Source organism: Schistocerca cancellata, unplaced genomic scaffold, assembly GCF_023864275.1.
Source record: "Schistocerca cancellata isolate TAMUIC-IGC-003103 unplaced genomic scaffold, iqSchCanc2.1 HiC_scaffold_1100, whole genome shotgun sequence".
NCBI classification, from domain to species: Eukaryota; Metazoa; Arthropoda; class Insecta; order Orthoptera; family Acrididae; genus Schistocerca; species Schistocerca cancellata.
Window position 1 is genome coordinate 5149098 of NW_026047099.1, and position 21718 is coordinate 5170815.

The 21718-nt window shown below is 55.0% G+C and overlaps 21 non-coding genes across 21 annotated transcripts; all 21 read right to left on the reverse strand.

Annotated features, from left to right (window-relative positions):
• Positions 1-2369: 2369 nt before the first annotated feature.
• On the reverse strand, positions 2370-2488 carry LOC126155053 (5S ribosomal RNA). The gene has a single exon (XR_007532571.1). It is a non-coding gene; the product is annotated as a 5S ribosomal RNA (ribosomal RNA).
• Positions 2489-3305: 817 nt separating this feature from the next.
• Positions 3306-3424, reverse strand: LOC126154957 (5S ribosomal RNA). Its single transcript, XR_007532481.1, has one exon. It is a non-coding gene; the product is annotated as a 5S ribosomal RNA (ribosomal RNA).
• An 817-nt stretch (positions 3425-4241) lies between these two features.
• On the reverse strand, positions 4242-4360 carry LOC126155147 (5S ribosomal RNA). Its single transcript, XR_007532658.1, has one exon. It is a non-coding gene; the product is annotated as a 5S ribosomal RNA (ribosomal RNA).
• Positions 4361-5177: 817 nt separating this feature from the next.
• On the reverse strand, positions 5178-5296 carry LOC126155066 (5S ribosomal RNA). The gene has a single exon (XR_007532583.1). It is a non-coding gene; the product is annotated as a 5S ribosomal RNA (ribosomal RNA).
• Positions 5297-6122: 826 nt separating this feature from the next.
• On the reverse strand, positions 6123-6241 carry LOC126155591 (5S ribosomal RNA). The gene has a single exon (XR_007533043.1). It is a non-coding gene; the product is annotated as a 5S ribosomal RNA (ribosomal RNA).
• Positions 6242-7058: 817 nt separating this feature from the next.
• On the reverse strand, positions 7059-7177 carry LOC126155873 (5S ribosomal RNA). Its single transcript, XR_007533306.1, has one exon. It is a non-coding gene; the product is annotated as a 5S ribosomal RNA (ribosomal RNA).
• Positions 7178-7994: 817 nt separating this feature from the next.
• LOC126155077 (5S ribosomal RNA) lies at positions 7995-8113 on the reverse strand. The gene has a single exon (XR_007532594.1). It is a non-coding gene; the product is annotated as a 5S ribosomal RNA (ribosomal RNA).
• Positions 8114-8929: 816 nt separating this feature from the next.
• LOC126154800 (5S ribosomal RNA) lies at positions 8930-9048 on the reverse strand. Its single transcript, XR_007532335.1, has one exon. It is a non-coding gene; the product is annotated as a 5S ribosomal RNA (ribosomal RNA).
• Positions 9049-9865: 817 nt separating this feature from the next.
• Positions 9866-9984, reverse strand: LOC126155089 (5S ribosomal RNA). Its single transcript, XR_007532605.1, has one exon. It is a non-coding gene; the product is annotated as a 5S ribosomal RNA (ribosomal RNA).
• An 817-nt stretch (positions 9985-10801) lies between these two features.
• Positions 10802-10920, reverse strand: LOC126155101 (5S ribosomal RNA). The gene has a single exon (XR_007532616.1). It is a non-coding gene; the product is annotated as a 5S ribosomal RNA (ribosomal RNA).
• An 822-nt stretch (positions 10921-11742) lies between these two features.
• Positions 11743-11861, reverse strand: LOC126155353 (5S ribosomal RNA). Its single transcript, XR_007532851.1, has one exon. It is a non-coding gene; the product is annotated as a 5S ribosomal RNA (ribosomal RNA).
• Positions 11862-12688: 827 nt separating this feature from the next.
• LOC126154981 (5S ribosomal RNA) lies at positions 12689-12807 on the reverse strand. Its single transcript, XR_007532504.1, has one exon. It is a non-coding gene; the product is annotated as a 5S ribosomal RNA (ribosomal RNA).
• Positions 12808-13634: 827 nt separating this feature from the next.
• Positions 13635-13753, reverse strand: LOC126154799 (5S ribosomal RNA). Its single transcript, XR_007532334.1, has one exon. It is a non-coding gene; the product is annotated as a 5S ribosomal RNA (ribosomal RNA).
• An 817-nt stretch (positions 13754-14570) lies between these two features.
• Positions 14571-14689, reverse strand: LOC126155282 (5S ribosomal RNA). The gene has a single exon (XR_007532784.1). It is a non-coding gene; the product is annotated as a 5S ribosomal RNA (ribosomal RNA).
• An 812-nt stretch (positions 14690-15501) lies between these two features.
• Positions 15502-15620, reverse strand: LOC126155114 (5S ribosomal RNA). The gene has a single exon (XR_007532627.1). It is a non-coding gene; the product is annotated as a 5S ribosomal RNA (ribosomal RNA).
• An 832-nt stretch (positions 15621-16452) lies between these two features.
• LOC126155125 (5S ribosomal RNA) lies at positions 16453-16571 on the reverse strand. The gene has a single exon (XR_007532638.1). It is a non-coding gene; the product is annotated as a 5S ribosomal RNA (ribosomal RNA).
• Positions 16572-17403: 832 nt separating this feature from the next.
• LOC126155283 (5S ribosomal RNA) lies at positions 17404-17522 on the reverse strand. The gene has a single exon (XR_007532785.1). It is a non-coding gene; the product is annotated as a 5S ribosomal RNA (ribosomal RNA).
• Positions 17523-18334: 812 nt separating this feature from the next.
• LOC126155137 (5S ribosomal RNA) lies at positions 18335-18453 on the reverse strand. The gene has a single exon (XR_007532649.1). It is a non-coding gene; the product is annotated as a 5S ribosomal RNA (ribosomal RNA).
• An 832-nt stretch (positions 18454-19285) lies between these two features.
• Positions 19286-19404, reverse strand: LOC126155149 (5S ribosomal RNA). Its single transcript, XR_007532660.1, has one exon. It is a non-coding gene; the product is annotated as a 5S ribosomal RNA (ribosomal RNA).
• Positions 19405-20236: 832 nt separating this feature from the next.
• LOC126155161 (5S ribosomal RNA) lies at positions 20237-20355 on the reverse strand. Its single transcript, XR_007532671.1, has one exon. It is a non-coding gene; the product is annotated as a 5S ribosomal RNA (ribosomal RNA).
• Positions 20356-21171: 816 nt separating this feature from the next.
• LOC126155804 (5S ribosomal RNA) lies at positions 21172-21290 on the reverse strand. Its single transcript, XR_007533241.1, has one exon. It is a non-coding gene; the product is annotated as a 5S ribosomal RNA (ribosomal RNA).
• Positions 21291-21718: the final 428 nt, after the last annotated feature.

A 21718-nucleotide genomic window follows, 5' to 3' on the forward strand; every position in this document is an offset into this window, starting at 1 on the left:
TGATTGTTTGACAACCTTGCGGGTGTCCACTTTGGCACTGGGCAAAGCCTGGGATGGGAGGGCCCCAAGGGACCCCTTCCGAGCGAGAGGAGCCGAAGAAGGCTCACGCTTCTCCGGCTGTGAAGGGGGAACAGATGTCCCCGGTGGTTGGGGTGGTGTTGCTCCTGAAGTAGATGGAGCAGGAGCAACAGGGAGTGAAGTGCCCCCCACAACCAAGGGGGCCGGTGAATGCTGACCGAGCTGAGATCGAACTGGTGTTGCAGCAGCGGCATAACTAGTTGGCATTGGCACAGGATGTAGCCGCTCAAATTTCCGCCTTGCCTCGGTGTAGGACAGGCGGTCCAGGGTCTTATATTCCATTATCTTCCTTTCCTTCTGAAAGATCCTACAGTCCGGCGAGCAGGGGGAATGGTGTTCTCCGCAGTTAACACAGATAGGAGGCGGGGCACATGGAGTATCAGGATGCGAAGGACGTCCACAATCCCGACACGTGATGCTGGAAGTACAGCGAGATGACATGTGCCCGAACTTCCAGCATTTAAAACACCGCATCGGAGGAGGGATATATGGCTTCACATCACAACGGTAAACCATCACCTTAACCTTTTCGGGTAAGACATCACCCTCAAAGGCCAAGATGAAGGCACCGGTGGCTACCTGATTATCCCTCGGACCCCGATGGACGCGCCGGACGAAGTGAACACCTCGTCGTTCGAGGTTGGCGCGTAATTCATCGTCGGACTGCAGAAGAAGATCCCTGTGGAATATTATACCCTGGACCATGTTCAGACTCTTATGCGGCGTGATGTTAACTGAAACATCCCCCAACTTGTCACAATTGAGCAACCTCCGTGACTGGGCAGAGGATGCCGTTTTGATGAGCACAGAACCAGAGCGCATCTTGGACAAGCCCTCCACCTCCCCGAACTTGTCCTCTAAATGCTCCACAAAAAACTGGGGCTTGGTTGACATAAACGATTCCCCATCAACTCGCGTACACACAAGGAACCGGGGTGAATAGTCTCCACTGCCTTCTTTTGCCATACGTTCCTCCCATGGAGTGGCCAGGGAGGGAAATGATCGTGGATCGTATTTCCTGCCGTTGAGGTTAGACCTCGATCGCTTAGAGACTGCTGGTGGTGGCCCACCAGCGAGAGATGATGTACCACGCTTCATTGCGGGTCATCCGCCCTGATGCCACCTACTCCGACCAAGGGCCCTCCCCACGGGCGCCACCCAGCCACAGCAAAGGCCACCTGGCAGGATGGCCATTGCCGGGAGTCCCGATGCCCCGGGGCGATGGGCATCTACTCCTTGGCATACGTGGGGAGTTAACGGCGCAGGCATCAGTAGAGCGATCCCTGTGTTGTCAGGGGGCTACAACCAAGAGGGTACATGGCGGCCCCACCACAACGGACTGGCTACCGTGCTGGATCTTAGGTGCAAAAAATGGCCAAGGTCGTCGTCGCAGTTAAAAGAAACGCTGCAGAGTGCAGTGTGGTAATCGCCCAAAAGATCGAAAACGAGCGGGACACCATTGCAACGACGAGAAAGACGGCTAAAGGTCTAATTGCACGACGGATACAGTGCACCATGTAAGGCGCCCTTCCCCAATTGGCTCGCTCTTCGGAATAATTTAGAAAGATGGAGGTCAAACCCGAGAGGGGACCATCACATAAGGCCGAAACATGTGAGACTCCTTTTAGTCGCCTCTTACGACAGGCAGGAATACCGCGGGCCTATTCTAACCCCCGAACCCGCAGGGGGGATTCGCTGGGCGCGTGCAGCCTTCGACACTAGCGGAGGACGCATCTTGTCCCTGGTGTTCAGCGGAGGGCCTGTGCGGGGTGTGGCAGTGTCGTGCTGGAGGGCCCACTGGTAGCGATGTGGGCTTCCTCGCCTCGCCTCGCCTCGCCTCACACCAGGTGTCTGCGTAGTTTGCAGTGCATTCGCACCATTCCTATCCCTGTCCCTGTCCCCGTCCCGACTTGTCCCGACTTTGCTCGACCGCCGCTCGCTGCCGCTCGGGTCGTGGTCCATATGACAGCGCAAGCACGACAAACGTCTGCGGGACGAGACGAGACGACTAAGGAATACATTCGTGGTTACAAATCAAATTTGGAACTCTACACTCCTACACAACAATAGGCGGTGACGTATTTCAGAAATCACCTGCCGATTCGTACTGTTTTGTCGTTTTCAAAGTCTTCTTGGCAAACTTGGTTAGCACATTCTCCCTCAAACTGAGTTAATTACTGCATTATCGTACCATTACAGTAGTTTAAAAGGCTTAAGGAAGCATCTTTGTCACAACAGAAAGGTAGTTTGAAAATTGGGCTGGCGACATAACAAAAAAACAAAAGGAAGGGAGCCAACAGCACCCGGGTTTCCCAGGCGGTCACCCATCCAAGTACTAGCCGGGCCCGATGATGCTTAACTTCGGTGATCGGACGAGAACCGGTGTATTCATCATGGTATGGCCGTTGGCGCTCATCTAATGTAGGAGCATGGCAGAATTCGCGTTCGGCTTTTCTCCCATCACACAAAATGTTAGTTTTCGGCCGCATTTGACGAAAGCGCTTCCTTCCGCAACCGCCAGTTCCTCGAGGACGGCGCGGGGAGGCGCGCCCGGCGTCCCAGCAGAGCTACGGCCGAAATGGCGGGCGCACCGCCGCGTGTGTGAGACGCACTGCTGCTCGTTGCACCCCCTGTCATTCGCTGGGCGCGTGCAGCCTTCGACACTAGCGGAGGACGCATCTTGTCCCTGGTGTTCAGCGGAGGGCCTGTGCGGGGTGTGGCAGTGTCGTGCTGGAGGGCGCCACTGGTAGCGATGTGGGCTTCCTCGCCTCGCCTCACACCAGGTGTCTGCGTAGTTTGCAGTGCATTCGCACCATTCCTATCCCTGTCCCTGTCCCCGTCCCGACTTGTCCCGACTTTGCTCGACTGCCGCTCGCTGCCGCTCGGGTCGTGGTCCATATGACAGCGCAAGCACGACAAACGTCTGCGGGACGAGACGAGACGACTAAGGAATACATTCGTGGTTACAAATCAAATTTGGAACTCTACACTCCTACACAACAATAGGCGGTGACGTATTTCAGAAATCACCTGCCGATTCGTAATGTTTTGTCGTTTTCAAAGTCTTCTTGGCAAACTTGGTTAGCACATTCTCCCTCAAACTGAGTTAATTACTGCATTATCGTACCATTACAGTAGTTTAAAAGGCTTAAGGAAGCATCTTTGTCACAACAGAAAGGTAGTTTGAAAATTGGGCTGGCGACATAACAAAAAAACAAAAGGAAGGGAGCCAACAGCACCCGGGTTTCCCAGGCGGTCACCCATCCAAGTACTAGCCGGGCACGATGATGCTTAACTTCGGTGATCGGACGAGAACCGGTGTATTCATCATGGTATGGCCGTTGGCGCTCATCTAATGTAGGAGCACGGCAGAATTCGCGTTTGGCTTTTCTCCCAACACACAAAATGTTAGTTTTCGGCCGCATTTGACGAAAGCGCTTCCTTCCGCAACCGCCAGTTCCTCGAGGACGGCGCGGGGAGGCGCGCCCGGCGTCCCAGCAGAGTGACGGCCGAATTGACGGGCGCACCGCCGCGTGTGTGAGACGCACTGCTGCTCGTTGCACCCCCTGTCATTCGCTGGGCGCGTGCAGCCTTCGACACTAGCGGAGGACGCATCTTGTCCCTGGTGTTCAGCGGAGGGCCTGTGCGGGGTGTGGCAGTGTCGTGCTGGAGGGCGCCACTGGTAGCGATGTGGGCTTCCTCGCCTCGCCTCACACCAGGTGTCTGCGTAGTTTGCAGTGCATTCGCACCATTCCTATCCCTGTCCCTGTCCCCGTCCCGACTTGTCCCGACTTTGCTCGACTGCCGCTCGCTGCCGCTCGGGTCGTGGTCCATATGACAGCGCAAGCACGACAAACGTCTGCGGGACGAGACGAGACGACTAAGGAATACATTCGTGGTTACAAATCAAATTTGGAACTCTACACTCCTACACAACAATAGGCGGTGACGTATTTCAGAAATCACCTGCCGATTCGTACTGTTTTGTCGTTTTCAAAGTCTTCTTGGCAAACTTGGTTAGCACATTCTCCCTCAAACTGAGTTAATTACTGCATTATCGTACCATTACAGTAGTTTAAAAGGCTTAAGGAAGCATCTTTGTCACAACAGAAAGGTAGTTTGAAAATTGGGCTGGCGACATAACAAAAAAACAAAAGGAAGGGAGCCAACAGCACCCGGGTTTCCCAGGCGCTCACCCATCCAAGTACTAGCCGGGCCCGATGATGCTTAACTTCGGTGATCGGACGAGAACCGGTGTATTCATCATGGTATGGCCGTAGGCGCTCATCTAATGTAGGAGCACGGCAGAATTCGCGTTCGGCTTTTCTCCCAACACACAAAATGTTAGTTTTCGGCCGCATTTGACGAAAGCGCTTCCTTCCGCAAACGCCAGTTCCTCGAGGACGGCGCGGGGAGGCGCGCCCGGCGTCCCAGCAGAGCGACGGCCGAATTGGCGGGCGCACCGCCGCGTGTGTGAGACGCACTGCCGCTCGTTGCATCCCCTGTCATTCGCTGGACGCGTGCAGCCTTCGACACTAGCGGAGGACGCATCTTGTCCCTGGTGTTCAGCGGAGGGCCTGTGCGGGGTGTGGCAGTGTCGTGCTGGAGGGCGCCACTGGTAGCTAAGTGGGCTTCCTCGCCTCGCCTCACACCAGGTGTCTGCGTAGTTTGCAGTGCATTCGCACCATTCCTATCCCTGTCCCTGTCCCCGTCCCGACTTGTCCCGACTTTGCTCGACTGCCGCTCGCTGCCGCTCGGGTCGTGGTCCATATGACAGCGCAAGCACGACAAACGTCTGCGGGACGAGACGAGACGACTAAGGAATACATTCGTGGTTACAAATCAAATTTGGAACTCTACACTCCTACACAACAATTGGCGGTGACGTATTTCAGAAATCACCTGCCGATTCGTACTGTTTTGTCGTTTTCAAAGTCTTCTTGGCAAACTTGGTTAGCACATTCTCCCACAAACTGAGTTAATTACTGCATTTTCGTACCATTACAGTAGTTTAAAAGGCTTAAGGAAGCATCTTTGTCACAACAGAAAGGTAGTTTGAAAATTGGGCGGGTGACATAACAAAAAAACAAAAGGAAGGGAGCCAACAGCACCCGGGTTTCCCAGGCGGTCACCCATCCAAGTACTAGCCGGGCCCGATGATGCTTAACTTCGGTGATCGGACGAGAACCGGTGTATTCATCATGGTATGGCCGTTGGCGCTCATCTAATGTAGGAGCACGGCAGAATTCGCGTTCGGCTTTTCTCCCAACACACAAAGTGTTAGTTTTCGGCCGCATTTGACGAAAGCGCTTCCTTCCGCAACCGCCAGTTCCTCGAGGACGGCGCGGGGAGGCGCGCCCGGCGTCCCAGCAGAGCGACGGCCGAATTGGCGGGCCCACCGCCGCGTGTGTGAGACGCACTGCTGATCGTTGCACCCCCTGTCATTCGCTGGGCGCGTGCAGCCTTCGACACTAGCGGAGGACGCATCTTGTCCCTGGTGTTCAGCGGAGGGCCTGTGCGGGGTGTGGCAGTGTCGTGCTGGAGGGCCCACTGGTAGCGATGTGGGCTTCCTCGCCTCGCCTCGCCTCGCCTCACACCAGGTGTCTGCGTAGTTTGCAGTGCATTCGCACCATTCCTATCCCTGTCCCTGTCCCCGTCCCGACTTGTCCCGACTTTGCTCGACCGCCGCTCGCTGCCGCTCGGGTCGTGGTCCATATGACAGCGCAAGCACGACAAACGTCTGCGGGACGAGACGAGACGACTAAGGAATACATTCGTGGTTACAAATCAAATTTGGAACTCTACACTCCTACACAACAATAGGCGGTGACGTATTTCAGAAATCACCTGCCGATTCGTACTGTTTTGTCGTTTTCAAAGTCTTCTTGGCAAACTTGGTTAGCACATTCTCCCTCAAACTGAGTTAATTACTGCATTATCGTACCATTACAGTAGTTTAAAAGGCTTAAGGAAGCATCTTTGTCACAACAGAAAGGTAGTTTGAAAATTGGGGTGGCGACATAACAAAAAAACAAAAGGAAGGGAGCCAACAGCACCCGGGTTTCCCAGGCGGTCACCCATCCAAGTACTAGCCGGGCCCGATGATGCTTAACTTCGGTGTTCGGACGAGAACCGGTGTATTCATCATGGTATGGCCGTTGGCGCTCATCTAATGTAGGAGCACGGCAGAATTCGCGTTCGGCTTTTCTCCCATCACACAAAATGTTAGTTTTCGGCCGCATTTGACGAAAGCGCTTCCTTCCGCAACCGCCAGTTCCTCGAGGACGGCGCGGGGAGGCGCGCCCGGCGTCCCAGCAGAGCGACGGCCGAATTGGCGGGCGCACCGCCGCGTGTGTGAGACGCACTGCCGCTCGTTGCATCCCCTGTCATTCGCTGGACGCGTGCAGCCTTCGACACTAGCGGAGGACGCATCTTGTCCCTGGTGTTCAGCGGAGGGCCTGTGCGGGGTGTGGCAGTGTCGTGCTGGAGGGCGCCACTGGTAGCGATGTGGGCTTCCTCGCCTCGCCTCACACCAGGTGTCTGCGTAGTTTGCAGTGCATTCGCACCATTCCTATCCCTGTCCCTGTCCCCGTCCCGACTTGTCCCGCCTTTGCTCGACTGCCGCTCGCTGCCGCTCGGGTCGTGGTCCATATGACAGCGCAAGCACGACAAACGTCTGCGGGACGAGACGAGACGACTAAGGAATACATTCGTGGTTACAAATCAAATTTGGAACTCTACACTCCTACACAACAATAGGCGGTGACGTATTTCAGAAATCACCTGCCGATTCGTACTGTTTTGTCGTTTTCAAAGTCTTCTTGGCAAACTTGGTTAGCACATTCTCCCTCAAACTGAGTTAATTACTGCATTATCGTACCATTACAGTAGTTTAAAAGGCTTAAGGAAGCATCTTTGTCACAACAGAAAGGTAGTTTGAAAATTGGGCTGGCGACATAACAAAAAAACAAAAGGAAGGGAGCCAACAGCACCCGGGTTTCCCAGGCGGTCACCCATCCAAGTACTAGCCGGGCCCGATGATGCTTAACTTCGGTGATCGGACGAGAACCGGTGTATTCATCATGGTACGGCCGTTGGCGCTCATCTAATGTAGGAGCACGGCAGAATTCGCGTTCGGCTTTTCTCCCAACACACAAAATGTTAGTTTTCGGCCGCATTTGACGAAAGCGCTTCCTTCCGCAACCGCCAGTTCCTCGAGGACGGCGCGGGGAGGCGCGCCCGGCGTCCCAGCAGAGTGACGGCCGAATTGACGGGCGCACCGCCGCGTGTGTGAGACGCACTGCTGCTCGTTGCACCCCCTGTCATTCGCTGGGCGCGTGCAGCCTTCGACACTAGCGGAGGACGCATCTTGTCCCTGGTGTTCAGCGGAGGGCCTGTGCGGGGTGTGGCAGTGTCGTGCTGGAGGGCGCCACTGGTAGCGATGTGGGCTTCCTCGCCTCGCCTCACACCAGGTGTCTGCGTAGTTTGCAGTGCATTCGCACCATTCCTATCCCTGTCCCTGTCCCCGTCCCGACTTGTCCCGACTTTGCTCGACTGCCGCTCGCTGCCGCTCGGGTCGTGGTCCATATGACAGCGCAAGCACGACAAACGTCTGCGGGACGAGACGAGACGACTAAGGAATACATTCGTGGTTACAAATCAAATTTGGAACTCTACACTCCTACACAACAATAGGCGGTGACGTATTTCAGAAATCACCTGCCGATTCGTACTGTTTTGTCGTTTTCAAAGTCTTCTTGGCAAACTTGGTTAGCACATTCTCCCTCAAACTGAGTTAATTACTGCATTATCGTACCATTACAGTAGTTTAAAAGGCTTAAGGAAGCATCTTTGTCACAACAGAAAGGTAGTTTGAAAATTGGGCTGGCGACATAACAAAAAAACAAACGGAAGGGAGCCAACAGCACCCGGGTTTCCCAGGCGGTCACCCATCCAAGTACTAGCCGGGCCCGATGATGCTTAACTTCGGTGATCGGACGAGAACCGGTGTATTCATCATGGTATGGCCGTTGGCGCTCATCTAATGTAGGAGCACGGCAGAATTCGCGTTCGGCTTTTCTCCCAACACACAAAATGTTAGTTTTCGGCCGCATTTGACGAAAGCGCTTCCTTCCGCAACCGCCAGTTCCTCGAGGACGGCGCGGGGAGGCGCGCCCGGCGTCCCAGCAGAGTGACGGCCGAATTGACGGGCGCACCGCCGCGTGTGTGAGACGCACTGCTGCTCGTTGCACCCCCTGTCATTCGCTGGGCGCGTGCAGCCTTCGACACTAGCGGAGGACGCATCTTGTCCCTGGTGTTCAGCGGAGGGCCTGTGCGGGGTGTGGCAGTGTCGTGCTGGAGGGCCCACTGGTAGCGATGTGGGCTTCCTCGCCTCGCCTCACACCAGGTGTCTGCGTAGTTTGCAGTGCATTCGCACCATTCCTATCCCTGTCCCTGTCCCCGTCCCGACTTGTCCCGACTTTGCTCGACTGCCGCTCGCTGCCGCTCGGGTCGTGGTCCATATGACAGCGCAAGCACGACAAACGTCTGCGGGACGAGACGAGACGACTAAGGAATACATTCGTGGTTACAAATCATATTTGGAACTCTACACTCCTACACAACAATAGGCGGTGACGTATTTCAGAAATCACCTGCCGATTCGTACTGTTTTGTCGTTTTCAAAGTCTTCTTGGCAAACTTGGTTAGCACATTCTCCCTCAAACTGAGTTAATTACTGCATTATCGTACCATTACAGTAGTTTAAAAGGCTTAAGGAAGCATCTTTGTCACAACAGAAAGGTAGTTTGAAAATTGGGCTGGCGACATAACAAAAAAACAAAAGGAAGGGAGCCAACAGCACCCGGGTTTCCCAGGCGGTCACCCATCCAAGTACTAGCCGGGCCCGATGATGCTTAACTTCGGTGATCGGACGAGAACCGGTGTATTCACCATGGTACGGCCGTTGGCGCTCATCTAATGTAGGAGCACGGCAGAATTCGCGTTCGGCTTTTCTCCCAACACACAAAATGTTAGTTTTCGGCCGCATTTGACGAAAGCGCTTCCTTCCGCAACCGCCAGTTCCTCGAGGACGGCGCGGGGAGGCGCGCCCGGCGTCCCAGCAGAGTGACGGCCGAATTGACGGGCGCACCGCCGCGTGTGTGAGACGCACTGCTGCTCGTTGCACCCCCTGTCATTCGCTGGGCGCGTGCAGCCTTCGACACTAGCGGAGGACGCATCTTGTCCCTGGTGTTCAGCGGAGGGCCTGTGCGGGGTGTGGCAGTGTCGTGCTGGAGGGCGCCACTGGTAGCGATGTGGGCTTCCTCGCCTCGCCTCACACCAGGTGTCTGCGTAGTTTGCAGTGCATTCGCACCATTCCTATCCCTGTCCCTGTCCCCGTCCCGACTTGTCCCGACTTTGCTCGACTGCCGCTCGCTGCCGCTCGGGTCGTGGTCCATATGACAGCGCAAGCACGACAAACGTCTGCGGGACGAGACGAGACGACTAAGGAATACATTCGTGGTTACAAATCAAATTTGGAACTCTACACTCCTACACAACAATAGGCGGTGACGTATTTCAGAAATCACCTGCCGATTCGTACTGTTTTGTCGTTTTCAAAGTCTTCTTGGCAAACTTGGTTAGCACATTCTCCCTCAAACTGAGTTAATTACTGCATTATCGTACCATTACAGTAGTTTAAAAGGCTTAAGGAAGCATCTTTGTCACAACAGAAAGGTAGTTTGAAAATTGGGCTGGCGACATAACAAAAAAACAAACGGAAGGGAGCCAACAGCACCCGGGTTTCCCAGGCGGTCACCCATCCAAGTACTAGCCGGGCCCGATGATGCTTAACTTCGGTGATCGGACGAGAACCGGTGTATTCATCATGGTATGGCCGTTGGCGCTCATCTAATGTAGGAGCACGGCAGAATTCGCGTTCGGCTTTTCTCCCAACACACAAAATGTTAGTTTTCGGCCGCATTTGACGAAAGCGCTTCCTTCCGCAACCGCCAGTTCCTCGAGGACGGCGCGGGGAGGCGCGCCCGGCGTCCCAGCAGAGTGACGGCCGAATTGACGGGCGCACCGCCGCGTGTGTGAGACGCACTGCTGCTCGTTGCACCCCCTGTCATTCGCTGGGCGCGTGCAGCCTTCGACACTAGCGGAGGACGCATCTTGTCCCTGGTGTTCAGCGGAGGGCCTGTGCGGGGTGTGGCAGTGTCGTGCTGGAGGGCGCCACTGGTAGCGATGTGGGCTTCCTCGCCTCGCCTCACACCAGGTGTCTGCGTAGTTTGCAGTGCATTCGCACCATTCCTATCCCTGTCCCTGTCCCCGTCCCGACTTGTCCCGACTTTGCTCGACTGCCGCTCGCTGCCGCTCGGGTCGTGGTCCATATGACAGCGCAAGCACGACAAACGTCTGCGGGACGAGAGGAGACGACTAAGGAATACATTCGTGGTTACAAATCAAATTTGGAACTCTACACTCCTACACAACAATAGGCGGTGACGTATTTCAGAAATCACCTGCCGATTCGTACTGTTTTGTCGTTTTCAAAGTCTTCTAGGCAAACTTGGTTAGCACATTCTCCCTCAAACTGAGTTAATTACTGCATTTTCGTACCATTACAGTAGTTTAAAAGGCTTAAGGAAGCATCTTTGTCACAACAGAAAGGTAGTTTGAAAATTGGGCTGGCGACATAACAAAAAAACAAAAGGAAGGGAGCCAACAGCACCCGGGTTTCCCAGGCGGTCACCCATCCAAGTACTAGCCGGGCCCGATGATGCTTAACTTCGGTGATCGGACGAGAACCGGTGTATTCATCATGGTATGGCCGTTGGCGCTCATCTAATGTAGGAGCACGGCAGAATTCGCGTTCGGCTTTTCTGCCAACACACAAAATGTTAGTTTTCGGCCGCATTTGACGAAAGCGCTTCCTTCCGCAACCGCCAGTTCCTCGAGGACGGCGCGGGGAGGCGCGCCCGGCGTCCCAGCAGAGCGACGGCCGAATTGGCGGGCGCACCGCCGCGTGTGTGACACGCACTGCTGCTCGTTGCACCCCCTGTCATTCGCTGGGCGCGTGCAGCCTTCGACACTAGGGGAGGACGCATCTTGTCCCTGGTGTTCAGCGGAGGGCCTGTGCGGGGTGTGGCAGTGTCGTGCTGGAGGGCGCCACTGGTAGCGATGTGGGCTTCCTCGCCTCTCCTCGCCTCACACCAGGTGTCTGCGTAGTTTGCAGTGCATTCGCACCATTCCTATCCCTGTCCCTGTCCCCGTCCCGACTTGTCCCGACTTTGCTCGACTGCCGCTCGCTGCCGCTCGGGTCGTGGTCCATATGACAGCGCAAGAACGACAAACGTCTGCGGGACGAGACGAGACGACTAAGGAATACATTCGTGGTTACAAATCAAATTTGGAACTCTACACTCCTACACAACAATAGGCGGTGACGTATTTCAGAAATCACCTGCCGATTCGTACTGTTTTGTCGTTTTCAAAGTCTTCTTGGCAAACTTGGTTAGCACATTCTCCCTCAAACTGAGTTAATTACTGCATTTTCGTACCATTACAGTAGTTTAAAAGGCTTAAGGAAGCATCTTTGTCACAACAGAAAGGTAGTTTGAGAATTGGGCTGGCGACATAACAAAAAAACAAAAGGAAGGGAGCCAACAGCACCCGGGTTTCCCAGGCATTCACCCATCCAAGTACTAGCCGGGCTCGATGATGCTTAACTTCGGTGATCGGACGAGAACCGGTGTATTCATCATGGTATGGCCGTTGGCGCTCATCTAATGTAGGAGCACGGCAGAATTCGCGTTCGGCTTTACTCCCAACGCACCAAATGTTAGTTTTCGGCCGCATTTGACGAAAGCGCTTCCTTCCGCAACCGCCAGTTCCTCGAGGACGGCGCGGGGAGACGCGCCCGGCGTCCCAGCAGAGCGACGGCCGAATTGGCGGACGCACCGCCGCGTGTGTGAGACGCACTGCTGCTCGTTGCACCCCCTGTCATTCGCTGGGCGCGTGCAGCCTTCGACACTAGCGGAGGACGCATCTTGTCCCAGGTGTTCAGCGGAGGGCCTGTGCGGGGTGTGGCAGTGTCGTGCTGGAGGGCGCCACTGGTAGCGATGTGGGCTTCCTCGCCTCGCCTCGCCTCGCCTCACACCAGCTGCCTGCGTAGTTTTCAGTGTATTCGCACCATTCCTATCCCTGTCCCTGTCCCCGTCCCGACTTGTCCCGACTTTGCTCGACTGCCGCTCGCTGCCGCTCGGGTCGTGGTCCATATGACAGCGCAAGCACGACAAACGTCTGCGGGACGAGACGAGACGACTAAGGAATACATTCGTGGTTACAAATCAAATTTGGAACTCTACACTCCTACACAACAATAGGCGGTGACGTATTTCAGAAATCACCTGCCGATTCGTACTGTTTTGTCGTTTTCAAAGTCTTCTTGGCAAACTTGGTTAGCACATTCTCCCTCAAACTGAGTTAATTACTGCATTTTCGTACCATTACAGTAGTTTAAAAGGCTTAAGGAAGCATCTTTGTCACAACAGAAAGGTAGTTTGAAAATTGGGCTGGCGACATAACAAAAAAACAAAAGGAAGGGAGCCAACAGCAGCCGGGTTTCCCAGGCGGTCACCCATCCAAGTACTAGCCGGGCCCGATGATGCTTAACTTCGGTGATCGGACGAGAACCGGGGTATTCATCATGGTATGGCCGTTGGCGCTCATCTAATGTAGGAGCACGGCAGAATTCGCGTTCGGCTTTTCTCCCAACACACAAAATGTTAGTTTTCGGCCGCATTTGACGAAAGCGCTTCCTTCCGCAACCGCCAGTTCCTCGAGGACGGCGCGGGGAGGCGCGCCCGATGTCCCAGCAGAGTGACGGCCGAATTGGCGGGCGCACCGCCGCGTGTGTGAGACGCACTGCTGCTCGTTGCACCCCCTGTCATTCGCTGGACGCGTGCAGCCTTCGACACTAGCGGAGGACGCATCTTGTCCCTGGTGTTCAGCGGAGGGCCTGTGCGGGGTGTGGCAGTGTCGTGCTGGAGGGCGCCACTGGTAGCGATGTGGGCTTTCTCGCCTCGCCCTATCTCGCCTCACACCAGGTGTCTGCGTAGTTTGCAGTGCATTCGCACCATTCCTATCCCTGTCCCTGTCCCCGTCCGGACTTGTCCCGCCTTTGCTCGACTGCCGCTCGCTGCCGCTCGGGTCGTGGTCCATATGACAGCGCAAGCACGACAAACGTCTGCGGGACGAGAGGAGACGACTAAGGAATACATTCGTGGTTACAAATCAAATTTGGAACTCTACACTCCTACACAACAATAGGCGGTGACATATTTCAGAAATCACCTGCCGATTCGTACTGTTTTGTCGTTTTCAAAGTCTTCTTGGCAAACTTGGTTAGCACATTCTCCCTCAAACTGAGTTAATTACTGCATTTTCGCACCATTACAGTAGTTTAAAAGGCTTAAGGAAGCATCTTTGTCACAACAGAAAGGTAGTTTGAAAATTGGGCTGGCGACATAACAAAAAAACAAGAGGAAGGGAGCCAACAGCACCCGGGTTTCCCAGGCGGTCACCCATCCAAGTACTAGCCGGGCCCGATGATACTTAACTTCGGTGATCGGACGAGAACCGGTGGATTCATCATGGTATGGCCGTTGGCGCTCATCTAATGTAGGAGCACGGCAGAATTCGCGTTCGGCTTTTCTCCCAACACACAAAATGTTAGTTTTCGGCCGCATTTGACGAAAGCGCTTCCTTCCGCAACCGCCAGTTCCTCGAGGACGGCGCGGGGAGACGCGCCCGGCGTCCCAGCAGAGCGACGGCCGAATTGGCGGGCGCACCGCCGCGTGTGTGAGACGCACTGCTGCTCGTTGCACCCCCTGTCATTCGCTTGGCGCGTGCAGCCTTCGACACTAGCGGAGGACGCATCTTGTCCCTGGTGTTCAGCGGAGGGCCTGTGCGGGGTGTGGCAGTGTCGTGCTGGAGGGCGCCACTGGTAGCGATGTGGGCTTCCTCGCCTCGCCTCACACCAGGTGTCTGCGTAGTTTGCAGTGCATTCGCACCATTCCTATCCCTGTCCCTGTCCCCGTCCCGACTTGTCCCGACTTTGCTCGACTGCCGCTCGCTGCCGCTCGGGTCGTGGTCCATATGACAGCGCAAGCACGACAAACGTCTGCGGGACGAGAGGAGACGACTAAGGAATACATTCGTGGTTACAAATCAAATTTGGAACTCTACACTCCTACACAACAATAGGCGGTGACGTATTTCAGAAATCACCTGCCGATTCGTACTGTTTTGTCGTTTTCAAAGTCTTCTTGGCAAACTTGGTTAGCACATTCTCCCTCAAACTGAGTTAATTACTGCATTTTCGTACCATTACAGTAGTTTAAAAGGCTTAAGGAAGCATCTTTGTCACATCAGAAAGGTAGTTTGAAAATTGGGCTGGCGACATAACAAAAAAACAAAAGGAAGGGAGCCAACTGCACCCGGGTTTCCCAGGCGGTCACCCATCCAAGTACTAGCCGGGCCCGATGATGCTTAACTTCGGTGATCGGACGAGAAACGGTGTATTCATCATGGTATGGCCGTTGGCGCTCATCTAATGTAGGAGCACGGCAGAATTCGCGTTCGGCTTTTCTGCCAACACACAAAATGTTAGTTTTCTTCCGCATTTGACGAAAGCGCTTCCTTCCGCAACCGCCAGTTCCTCGAGGACGACGCGGGGAGGCGTGCCCGGCGTCCCAGCAGAGCGACGGCCGAATTGGCGGGCGCACCGCCGCGTGTGTGAGACGCACTGCTGCTCGTTGCACCCCCTGTCATTCGCTGGGCGCGTGCAGCCTTCGACACTAGCGGAGGACGCATCTTGTCCCTGGTGTTCAGCGGAGGACCTGTGCGGGTTGTGGCAGTGTCGTGCTGGAGGGCGCCACTGGTAGCGATGTGGGCTTCCTCGCCTCACACCAGGTGTCTGCGTAGTTTGCAGTGCATTCGCACCATACCTATCCCTGTCCCTGTCCCCGTCCCGACTTGTCCCGACTTTGCTCGACTGCCGCTCGCTGCCGCCCGGGTCGTGGTCCATATGACAGCGCAAGCACGACAAACGTCTGCGGGACGAGACGAGACGACTAAGGATTACATTCGTGGTTACAAATCAAATTTGGAACTCTACACTCCTACACAACAATAGGCGGTGCCGTATTTCAGAAATCACCTGCCGATTCGTACTGTTTTGTCGTTTTCAAAGTCTTCTTGGCAAACTTGGTTAGCACATACTCCCTCAAACTGAGTTAATTGCTGCATTTTCGTACCATTACAGTAGTTTAAAAGGCTTAAGGAAGCATCTTTGTCACAACAGAAAGGTAGTTTGAAAATTGGGCTGGCGACATAACAAAAAAACAAAAGGAAGGGAGCCAACAGCACCCGGGTTTCCCAGGCGGTCACCCATCCAAGTACTAGCCGGGCCCGATGATGCTTAACTTCGGTGATCGGACGAGAACCGGTGTATTCATCATGGTATGGCCGTTGGCGCTCATCTAATGTAGGAGCACGGCAGAATTCGCGTTCGGCTTTTCTGCCAACACACAAAATGTTAGTTTTCGGCCGCATTTGACGAAAGCGCTTCCTTCCGCAACCGCCAGTTCCTTGAGGACGGCGCGGGGAGGCGCGCCCGGCGTCCCAGCAGAGCGACGGCCGAATTGGCGGGCGCACCGCCGCGTGTGTGAGACGCACTGCTGCTCGTTGCACCCCCTGTCATTCGCTGGGCGCGTGCAGCCTTCGACACTAGCGGAGGACGCATCTTGTCCCTGGTGTTCAGCGGAGGGCCTGTGCGGGGTGTGGCAGTGTCGTGCTGGAGGGCGCCACTGGTAGCGATGTGGGCTTCCTCGCCCCGCCGCGCCTCGCATCGCCTCACACCAGGTGTCTGCGTAGTTTGCAGTGCATTCGCACCATTCCTATCACTGTCCCTGTCCCCGTCCCGACTTGTTTCGACTTTGCTCGACTGCCGCTCGCTGCCGCTCGTGTCGTGGTCCATATGACAGCGCAAGCACGACAAACGTCTGCGGGACGAGACGAGACGACTAAGGAATACATTCGTGGTTACAAATCAAATTTGGAACTCTACACTCCTACACAACAATAGGCGGTGACGTAATTCAGAAATCACCTGCCGATTCGTACTGTTTTGTCGTTTTCAAAGTCTTCTTGGCAAACTTGGTTAGCACATTCTCCCTCAAACTGAGTTAATTACTGCATTTTCGTACCATTACAGTAGTTTAAAAGGCTTAAGGTAGCATCTTTGTCACAACAGAAAGGTAGTTTGAAAATTGGGCTGGCGACATAACAAAAAAACAAAAGGAAGGGAGCCAACAGCACCCGGGTTTCCCAGGCGGTCACCCATCCAAGTACTAGCCGGGCCCGATGATGCTTAACTTCGGTGATCGGACGAGAACCGGTGTATTCATCATGGTATGGCCGTTGGCGCTCATCTAATGTAGGAGCACGGCAGAATTCGCGTTCGGCTTTTCTGCCAACACACAAAATGTTAGTTTTCGGCCGCATTTGACGAAAGCGCTTCCTTCCGCAACCGCCAGTTCCTCGAGGACGACGCGGGGAGGCGCGCCCGGCGTCCCAGCAGAGCGACGGCCGAATTGGCGGGCGCACCGCCGCGTGTGTGAGACGCACTGCTGCTCGTTGCACCCCCTGTCATTCGCTGGGCGCGTGCAGCCATCGACACTAGCGGAGGACGCATCTTGTCCCTGGTGTTCAGCGGAGGACCTGTGCGGGGTGTGGCAGTGTCGTGCTGGAGGGCGCCACTGGTAGCGATGTGGGCTTCCTCGCCCCGCCGCGCCTCGCATCGCCTCACACCAGGTGTCTGCGTAGTTTGCAGTGCATTCGCACCATTCCTATCCCTGTCCCTGTCCCCGTCCCGACTTGTTTCGACTTTGCTCGACTGCCGCTCGCTGCCGCTCGGGTCGTGGTCCATATGACAGCGCAAGCACGACAAACGTCTGCGGGACGAGACGAGACGACTAAGGAATACATTCGTGGTTACAAATCAAATTTGGAACTCTACACTCCTACACAACAATAGGCGGTGACGTAATTCAGAAATCACCTGCCGATTCGTACTGTTTTGTCGTTTTCAAAGTCTTCTTGGCAAACTTGGTTAGCACATTCTCCCTCAAACTGAGTTAATTACTGCATTTTCGTACCATTACAGTAGTTTAAAAGGCTTAAGGAAGCATCTTTGTCACATCAGAAAGGTAGTTTGAAAATTGGGCTGGCGACATAACAAAAAAACAAAAGGAAGGGAGCCAACTGCACCCGGGTTTCCCAGGCGGTCACCCATCCAAGTACTAGCCGGGCCCGATGATGCTTAACTTCGGTGATCGGACGAGAAACGGTGTATTCATCATGGTATGGCCGTTGGCGCTCATCTAATGTAGGAGCACGGCAGAATTCGCGTTCGGCTTTTCTGCCAACACACAAAATGTTAGTTTTCTTCCGCATTTGACGAAAGCGCTTCCTTCCGCAACCGCCAGTTCCTCGAGGACGACGCGGGGAGGCGTGCCCGGCGTCCCAGCAGAGCGACGGCCGAATTGGCGGGCGCACCGCCGCGTGTGTGAGACGCACTGCTGCTCGTTGCACCCCCTGTCATTCGCTGGGCGCGTGCAGCCTTCGACACTAGCGGAGGACGCATCTTGTCCCTGGTGTTCAGCGGAGGACCTGTGCGGGTTGTGGCAGTGTCGTGCTGGAGGGCGCCACTGGTAGCGATGTGGGCTTCCTCGCCTCACACCAGGTGTCTGCGTAGTTTGCAGTGCATTCGCACCATACCTATCCCTGTCCCTGTCCCCGTCCCGACTTGTCCCGACTTTGCTCGACTGCCGCTCGCTGCCGCCCGGGTCGTGGTCCATATGACAGCGCAAGCACGACAAACGTCTGCGGGACGAGACGAGACGACTAAGGATTACATTCGTGGTTACAAATCAAATTTGGAACTCTACACTCCTACACAACAATAGGCGGTGCCGTATTTCAGAAATCACCTGCCGATTCGTACTGTTTTGTCGTTTTCAAAGTCTTCTTGGCAAACTTGGTTAGCACATACTCCCTCAAACTGAGTTAATTGCTGCATTTTCGTACCATTACAGTAGTTTAAAAGGCTTAAGGAAGCATCTTTGTCACAACAGAAAGGTAGTTTGAAAATTGGGCTGGCGACATAACAAAAAAACAAAAGGAAGGGAGCCAACAGCACCCGGGTTTCCCAGGCGGTCACCCATCCAAGTACTAGCCGGGCCCGATGATGCTTAACTTCGGTGATCGGACGAGAACCGGTGTATTCATCATGGTATGGCCGTTGGCGCTCATCTAATGTAGGAGCACGGCAGAATTCGCGTTCGGCTTTTCTGCCAACACACAAAATGTTAGTTTTCGGCCGCATTTGACGAAAGCGCTTCCTTCCGCAACCGCCAGTTCCTTGAGGACGGCGCGGGGAGGCGCGCCCGGCGTCCCAGCAGAGCGACGGCCGAATTGGCGGGCGCACCGCCGCGTGTGTGAGACGCACTGCTGCTCGTTGCACCCCCTGTCATTCGCTGGGCGCGTGCAGCCTTCGACACTAGCGGAGGACGCATCTTGTCCCTGGTGTTCAGCGGAGGGCCTGTGCGGGGTGTGGCAGTGTCGTGCTGGAGGGCGCCACTGGTAGCGATGTGGGCTTCCTCGCCCCGCCGCGCCTCGCATCGCCTCACACCAGGTGTCTGCGTAGTTTGCAGTGCATTCGCACCATTCCTATCACTGTCCCTGTCCCCGTCCCGACTTGTTTCGACTTTGCTCGACTGCCGCTCGCTGCCGCTCGTGTCGTGGTCCATATGACAGCGCAAGCACGACAAACGTCTGCGGGACGAGACGAGACGACTAAGGAATACATTCGTGGTTACAAATCAAATTTGGAACTCTACACTCCTACACAACAATAGGCGGTGACGTAATTCAGAAATCACCTGCCGATTCGTACTGTTTTGTCGTTTTCAAAGTCTTCTTGGCAAACTTGGTTAGCACATTCTCCCTCAAACTGAGTTAATTACTGCATTTTCGTACCATTACAGTAGTTTAAAAGGCTTAAGGTAGCATCTTTGTCACAACAGAAAGGTAGTTTGAAAATTGGGCTGGCGACATAACAAAAAAACAAAAGGAAGGGAGCCAACAGCACCCGGGTTTCCCAGGCGGTCACCCATCCAAGTACTAGCCGGGCCCGATGATGCTTAACTTCGGTGATCGGACGAGAACCGGTGTATTCATCATGGTATGGCCGTTGGCGCTCATCTAATGTAGGAGCACGGCAGAATTCGCGTTCGGCTTTTCTGCCAACACACAAAATGTTAGTTTTCGGCCGCATTTGACGAAAGCGCTTCCTTCCGCAACCGCCAGTTCCTCGAGGACGACGCGGGGAGGCGCGCCCGGCGTCCCAGCAGAGCGACGGCCGAATTGGCGGGCGCACCGCCGCGTGTGTGAGACGCACTGCTGCTCGTTGCACCCCCTGTCATTCGCTGGGCGCGTGCAGCCATCGACACTAGCGGAGGACGCATCTTGTCCCTGGTGTTCAGCGGAGGGCCTGTGCGGGGTGTGGCAGTGTCGTGCTGGAGGGCGCCACTGGTAGCGATGTGGGCTTCCTCGCCCCGCCGCGCCTCGCATCGCCTCACACCAGGTGTCTGCGTAGTTTGCAGTGCATTCGCACCATTCCTATCCCTGTCCCTGTCCCCGTCCCGACTTGTTTCGACTTTGCTCGACTGCCGCTCGCTGCCGCTCGGGTCGTGGTCCATATGACAGCGCAAGCACGACAAACGTCTGCGGGACGAGACGAGACGACTAAGGAATACATTCGTGGTTACAAATCAAATTTGGAACTCTACACTCCTACACAACAATAGGCGGTGACGTAATTCAGAAATCACCTGCCGATTCGTACTGTTTTGTCGTTTTCAAAGTCTTCTTGGCAAACTTGGTTAGCACATTCTCCCTCAAACTGAGTTAATTACTGCATTTTCGTACCATTACAGTAGTTTAAAAGGCTTAAGGAAGCATCTTTGTCACAACAGAGAGGTAGTTTGAAAATTGGGCTGGCGACATAACAAAAAAACAAAAGGAAGGGAGCCAACAGCACCCGGGTTTCCCAGGCGGTCACCCATCCAAGTACTAGCCGGGCCCGATGATGCTTAACTTCGGTGATCGGACGAGAACCGGTGTATTCATCATGGTATGGCCGTTGGCGCTCATCTAATGTAGGAGCACGGCAGAATTCGCGTTCGGCTTTTCTGCCAACACACAAAATGTTAGTTTTCGGCCGCATTTGACGAAAGCGCTTCCTTCCGCAACCGCCAGTTCCTCGAGGACGACGCGGGGAGGCGCGCCCGGCGTCCCAGCAGAGCGACGGCCGAATTGGCGGGCGCACCGCCGCGTGTGTGAGACGCACTGCTGCTCGTTGCACCCCCTGTCATTCGCTGGGCGCGTGCAGCCTTCGACACTAGCGGAGGACGAATCTTGTCCCTGGTGTTCAGCGGAGGGCCTGTGCGGGGTGTGGCGGTGTCGTGCTGGAGGGCCCACTGGTAGCGATGTGGGCTTCCTCGCCTCGCCTCACACCAGGTGTCTGCGTAGTTTGCAGTGCATTCGCACCATTCCTATCCCTGCCCCTGTCCCCATCCCGAGTTGTCCCGACTTTGCTCGACTGCCGCTCGCTGCCGCTTGGGTCTTGGTCCATATGACAGCGCAAGCACGACCAACGTCTGCGGGACGAGACGAGACGACTAAGGAATGCATTCGTGGTTACAAATCAAATTTGGAACTCTACACTCCTACACAACAATAGGCGGTGACGTATTTCAGAAATCACCTGCCGATTCGTACTGCTTTGTCGTTTTCAAAGTCTTCTTGGCAAACTTGGTTAGCACATTCTCCCTCAAACTGAGTTAATTTCTGCATTTTCGTACCATTACAGTAGTTTAAAAGGCTTATGGAAGCATCTTTGTCACAACAGAAAGGTAGTTTGAAAATTGGGCTGGCGACATAACAAAAAAACGAAAGGAAGGGAGCCAACAGCACCTGGGTTTCCCAGGCGGTCACCCATCCAAGTACGAGCCGGGCCCGATGATGCTTAACTTCGGTGATCGGACGAGAACCGGTGTATTCATCATGGTATGGCCGTTGGCGCTCATCTAATGTAGGAGCACGGCAGAATTCGCGTTCGGCTTTTCTCCCAACACACAAAATGTTAGTTTTCGGCCGCATTTGACGAAAGCGCTTCCTTCCGCAACCGCCAGTTCCTCGAGGACGGCGCGGGGAGGCGCGCCCGGCGTCCCAGCAGAGCAACGGCCGAATTGGCGGGCGCACCGCCGCGTGTGTGAGACGCACTGCTGCTCGTTGCACCCCCTGTCATTCGCTGGGCGCGTGCAGCCTTCGACACTAGCGGAGGACGCATCTTGTCCCTGGTGTTCAGCGGAGGGCCTGTGCGGGGTGTGGCAGTGTCGTGCTGGAGGGCGCCACTGGTAGCGATGTGGGCTTCCTCGCCCCGCCTCGCCTCGCATCGCCTCACACCAGGTGTCTGCGTAGTTTGCAGTGCATTCGCACCATTCCTATC